A 6190-nucleotide genomic window follows, 5' to 3' on the forward strand; every position below is an offset into this window, starting at 1 on the left:
AAGCCTCTTGATGAAAGTGAAAGAGGAGAGTGAAAAAGTTGGCTTGAAGCTCAACATTCAGAAAATGAAGATCATGGCATCCGGTCCCATCACTTCATGGGAAATAGATGGGGAAACAGTGGAAACAGTGTCAGACTTTATTTTTTGGGGCTCCAAAATCACTGCAGATGGTGACTGCAGTCATGAAATTAAAAGACGCTTACTCCTTGGAAGGAAGGTTATGACCAACATAGATAGATAGCATATTGAAAAGCAGAGACATTATTTTGCCAACAAAGGTTCGTCTAGTCAAAGCTATGGTTTTTCCTGTGGTCATGTATGGATGTGAGAGTTGGACTGTGAAGAAAGCTGAGCGCCGAAGAATTGATGCTTTTGAACTGTGGTGTTGGAGAAGACTCTTGAGAGTCCCTTGGACTGCAAGGAGATCCAACCAGTCCATTCTGAAGGAGATCAGCCCTGGGATTTCTTTGGCGGGAATGATGCTGAAGCTGAAACTCCAGTACTTTGGCCACCTCATGCGAAGAGTTGGCTCATTGGAAAAGCCTCTGATGCTGGGAGGGATTGGGGGCAGGAGGAGAAGGGGATGACAGAGGATGAGATGGCTGGACGGCATCACTGACTCGATGGACGTGAGTCTGGGTGAACTCTGGGAGTTGGTGATGGACAGGGAGGCCTGGCCTGCTGCGATTCATGGGGTCACAAAGAGTTGGACACGACTGAGTGACTGATCTGATCTGAGGAAAACATTGGGAAAAAAAAATTAATTACCAAGGGTCAAGATGTCAATAACTGGAGAAGCAGAAAACAGACTTCCTGTAGCCTTTTGAAACTAGGAAAATGAACATTTATATTCTAAGTTCCTAAGGCAGCCAGAAATTGAGGGGACAAGACACCAGTGAGAAGTAAGCCTAAAACTGTGTGACACTTTCACCCCAAAGGCATTTGCCAGTTCAGAAACATCACAGGATAAGATTAAGAAACTTAATATAAGTTACATTAAGAGGCCTAGAATCTAAGCAAGGCTTTTGTTTTCAGGACCCTAAAAACACTCAGGAGTCTAGTAGGCACTCCTAAAGAGCTATACTCTGGGATTAAAGGTAGACTTTAGGAACTTACAAATTCTGATACCCAGTCTTAAATTACCTCAATACCTGATTGGATTAAGGTGATCTATCTCAATCTGTTAGAGTAGCTAAACTAAATACTCTGGAGGAAAGTAACTTCATTTATAGACTCATAATTTTTCATGTGTAATGTCCAGCATACAATAAAAAATTACCAAATAAATAAAGAGACACCAAACCAAAGAAAGAACTATGTAGAAACAGACCTATAGATGATTCAGATATTGGATCTTGGGGCACAGACATTAAAATAACTCAGTAGGTCAGTAGGTTTAATTGAATAGGCGAGAAGGTGGAGAATTTTACCAGAGAAATGAAATATATATTTTAAAAGTTTTAAATTATAAATTGAAAAATAAGAAAGAAAATAAGCTAAGGTTAAGACTTCAGTTGTTGTTGTTGCTTAGTCACTAACTCATGTCCAACTCTTTTCCAACCCCATGGAGTGTAGCCTGCCATACTCCTTTGTTCATGGGATTTCTCAGGCAAGAATACTGGAGTGGGTTACCATTTCCTTCTCCAGGTGATCTTCCTGACCCAAGGATAGAACCTGAGTCTCCTGCATTGCAGGTAGATTCTTTACCACTGAGCCACCATGGAAGCCCTTAAGAATTCAATCTGTTGTTCAGTTACTCAGTCATGTCCAACTCTTTGTGATCCCATGGACTGAAGCACAACAGGCTTCCCTGTCCTTCACTATCTCCCAGTTTGCTCAAACTCATGTTCATTGAATCAATGATGCCATTCAACCATCTCATCCTCTGTCACACCTTTCTCCTCCTCGCCTTCAATCTTTCCCAACATCAGGGTCTTTTCCAATGAGCTGGCTCTTTGCATCAGGTGGCCAAGGTATTGGAGCTTCAACTTCAGCATCAGTCATCCTGATGAAAATTCAGGGTTGATTTCCTTTAGGATTGACTGACTGGATCTCCTTGATGTCCAAGGGGACTCTCAAGAGTCTTCTCCAACACCAAAATTCAAAAGTATAAATTCTTTGATGCTCAGCCATATTTATGGTCCAACTCTCATATCCGTACATGACTATTGGAAAAACCATAGCTTTGATTATATGGACTTTTGTTGGCAAAGTGATGTCTCTGTTTTTTATTTCTCTGCCTAGGTTTTTCATAGTTTTTCTTCTAAGGAGCAAACATTTTTAAACATTTTGTGCCTGCAGTCATCATCCACAGTGATTTTGGAGCCCAAGAAAAAAAGTCTGTCACTTTTTCCATTTTTTCCCTGTCTATTTGCCATGAAGTGATGGAATCAGATGCCATGATCTTAGTTTTGTGAATTCAATGGAAAGGTTTAATAATAGATCAGAACCAATGGAAGGAAAAAAATCATTGAACTAGAAAATAGGACTTTATAAAAATAATACAGACTATATTAAGAGAGAAAAGGGGAATTCCCTGGCAATTTAGGGCCTAGGACTCTGCACTTCCACTGTAGGAGGCATGGGTTCTATCCCTGGTGGGGGAACTAAGATCCCACATGCTCCACCACGGAGTAACAAAAAAAAAAAAAAAAGGAGAGAAAAAGACTCAAAATAAAGAAAACAGCTGAAGAGACATATTGGGCAAAATGAAATGTTTTTAACATGTGTGTAATTGGAATCTCAGAAGGAGAAAAGAGATCGAGACAGAAACACAAACTGAAATTAGAGAGAAAACAGATTATATATTTTTTTTTCCAAAATCAATGAAACCAATAGATTCAGGAATCACTACAGACTCCAAGCAGGATAACAAAACAAACAAACAAAAAACCCAAGCACATTGTAGAAAACTGCTCAAAAACAAATACAGAGAGAAAATTGTAAAAGGAGCTAGCAGAGAGCATGGTGGGGAGGTTACATTAAAAGGAGGAACAGTAAAACGATGGTGTGAGTCCCAGCTGAAATGAAGGAATCCGGAAGCGAATATAATGATTTATTCTGAGTGTTGAAAGAAAACAATTATAATCCTTATGAAAATGTCCTTTAAAAATGAAGGTGAAATAAAGACAGATCAAGCAAACAGAACCTGCAGATTCATCTCGAGAGCAGATCACACCAGAGACTGTAAGGTGTACAATGAAGGCATCTTATTCTGCTCTGGCTGCCATAACAGAATTCCACAGACTAAATGGCTTTAACCACAGAAATATATCTCTCACATTTCTTGAAGTTGGGAAGTTCAAGTTCAGGGTTCAAATTCTGGTCCACTCTCTTCCTAGCTTGCAGGTGGCTAGCATCTTGTTTCCTCACGTGGCAGAGGAAGAAGCAAGTTCTCTTCTTTCTCTTCTTACAAGGGCAAGAATCACATCATGAGGGCTCCACCCTCATGACCTAATTATATCCCCAAAGCCTCATCTCCAAGCACCATTGCATTGGGAGTTGGAATTTCAACATATAAATTTTGGGGAGACAGCAACACAGAGTCTTTAACAGACAGCTTCTGAAATGCTGGTAATGTTCTGCTTTATGATTTAAGAAGTTTTTTCACACAGGTATGTTCACTTTGTGTAAAATGTTTGATCTGCATGTCTATGATTTATGCTTTCTTCTGTGTAAGTTATACTTTTCTAAAATTTAAACTTTTTTACTTTATGTTGGAATATAGCCAGTTAACAATGTTGTGATAGTTTAAAGTGCATAGAAGGGTGACCCAGCTGTACATCTATCCATTCTTCCCCAAACTACACTCCCATTCAGGCTGACACATAATGGTTGAGCAGAGTTCCCTGTGTTATACAGGAGGTCCTTGTTGGTTATCCATTTTAAATATATCAGTGTGTACATATCCATTCCAAACTCCCTAATTATCCCTTCCTCCCACCCTTCCCTGCTACTAACCATAAGTTCATTCTCTAAGTCTGTGAGTCTGTTTCCATTTTATAAATAAGTTCATTTGTATCATTTCCTTTTTAGATTCCACATATAAGGGATATCATACAACTTTTCTCTTTGTCTGACTTACTTCCCTTAGTATGACAGTCTCTAGGACCATCCATGTTGTTGCTAAGGGCATTATTTCATTCTTTTTAATGGCTGAGTAATAATTTAAGAAAAATATTTAATTTTAAATACATGACCCCCTTTCTATAACATCTTATTTCTCTACTTTTATGGCACAACGTCTTGCAAACGCTGTCTGTTCTTGATAGATCAACTTGCCCATGTCTCCTTTCCTTTTCATTTTATTCCAATCTAGTGTCTTTTCACAACTTCATTGATATAACTGAACAATCATCAATATCCTCCTCTCCACCATGTTGTCAAGTCCAGGGGTCCCCATCTTACTTTGTATTTAGGGAAAATTTGACATAGCTCACCTCCTTCTTGAGGCTGCTTCCTCTCTGAGCTGTTGTAACACTGCATTCTTCTGGTTTTCCTTCAGTCTCACTTTTCAGATTCCTTTCTGCATTCACAGTCCTCTGCTTGACCTCTAAATGTTAGGACACCTCAGAAACCTGTCCAGATAGTCCTTCCATTTCCAATCTACACTCTCTTCTACCTCCCCATCTTTAATTCATTTCTGAAAGTTGAGTTCCGGACACATCTCTTGGATTATCTATATCAGGAAACAGCACACTTTCACTGCAAAGTTGCAGGTAGTAAATATTTTCAATTTTGCAGGCCACATGGTTTTTGTCTGAGCTTCCCCAGTGGCTCAGATGGTAAAGAATCAGCCTGAAATGCAGGAAGTCTGGGTTCGATCCCTGGATAGGAAAGATCCTCTGGAGGAGGGAATGGCAGCCCACTCCAGTATTCTTGCCTAGAGAATTCCTTGGACAGAGGAGTCAGACACAACTGAGTGACTAACACATACACATGGTTTTTGTCACAAATACTAAACTCTGTCATTCTAGCATAAAAGCAGCCATGGACAATACATGAATGAATAACATGCCTGTATTTCAATAAAACTTTATTTACCAAAGCAGGTGGCAGGCAAGATTTGGCTTAGGGGCCCTATATACCACTGGTCATTAACCTATATGATACTCAGTCTTGCATTTCCATTGTTGTTGTTGTTTAGTCATTAAGTCATTAAGTTATGTTCAACTCTTTTCAACCCCGTGGACTGTAGCCCACCAGGCTCTTCTGTCCATAGAATTTCCCAGGCAAGAATACTGGAGTGCTGGAGTGGGTTGTCATTTCCTTTTCCACTTGAATTTTTAGCAGGTGATGTTAACATGCTTGAAGAATTCCTTTTTGTGATGGCAAAATGTATGTATCAGTCTGGCGAGGCAACAGTCTCAATATCTAGGTATTTGGTCAAACATTATTCTAGACATTTCCATGAAAGCGTTTTTAGATGAGATTAACATTTAAAGCTGTAGAATTTAAGTCAATCAAAGAACCCTCCAGAATGTGAGTGGGATTAAACCAATCACTTGAAGATTTAAGTAAAAAGAAAAAAGAAAAGGGTTTTACCTCCCATGAGGAGGTAAAGGGAATTCTGCCAATATGCCTGTAGACTCAAACTGCAACTTTCCCCTGAGTCTTCAGCCTGCAGCTCTACTCTGCAGCTTTTGGACTTTCAACCCTCAACTGTTGTGTAAGTGGGATACCTCCTTAAAGACTCCCTCTCCCCTTCTCATTTTCTTTCTCCCTTCCCCCTTCCTTCCTTCTATTTATCAATCTGTCTACCTACCTATCTCTCCATCCACCCTTGTCTCCATCTCCATCATCATTATGATCCAGGTCACCATTATCTGTCACCTACAGAATGTTGATAGCTAATTGATAATTCTCCCTTCACTCCCTCCTTCCTCAAGAGGTAAAAGTGGTGTTTATAATTTGCTGTTGTTTAGTTGCTAAGTTGTGTCCAATTCTTTGCAGCCTCATGAACTGTAGCCCGCCAGGCTTCTCTGTCCATGGAATTCCCCAGGCAAGAATACTGGAGTGGGTTACCACTTCCTTCTCCAGGGGATTTTCCCAACCCAGGGACTGAAGCTGCGTCTCCTGCGTTGGTAGGTGGATTCTTTACCATTGAGCCACCAGGGAAGCCTGATGTTTGTAGAGATTGGATCACATTCTTCCCCTCTTTGAAATAAAGACTCAAAATAAAACTCACTGT

Source organism: Bison bison, unplaced genomic scaffold (assembly GCF_000754665.1).
Source record: "Bison bison bison isolate TAMUID 2011002044 unplaced genomic scaffold, Bison_UMD1.0 scf7180017864072, whole genome shotgun sequence".
NCBI lineage: Eukaryota > Metazoa > Chordata > Mammalia > Artiodactyla > Bovidae > Bison > Bison bison.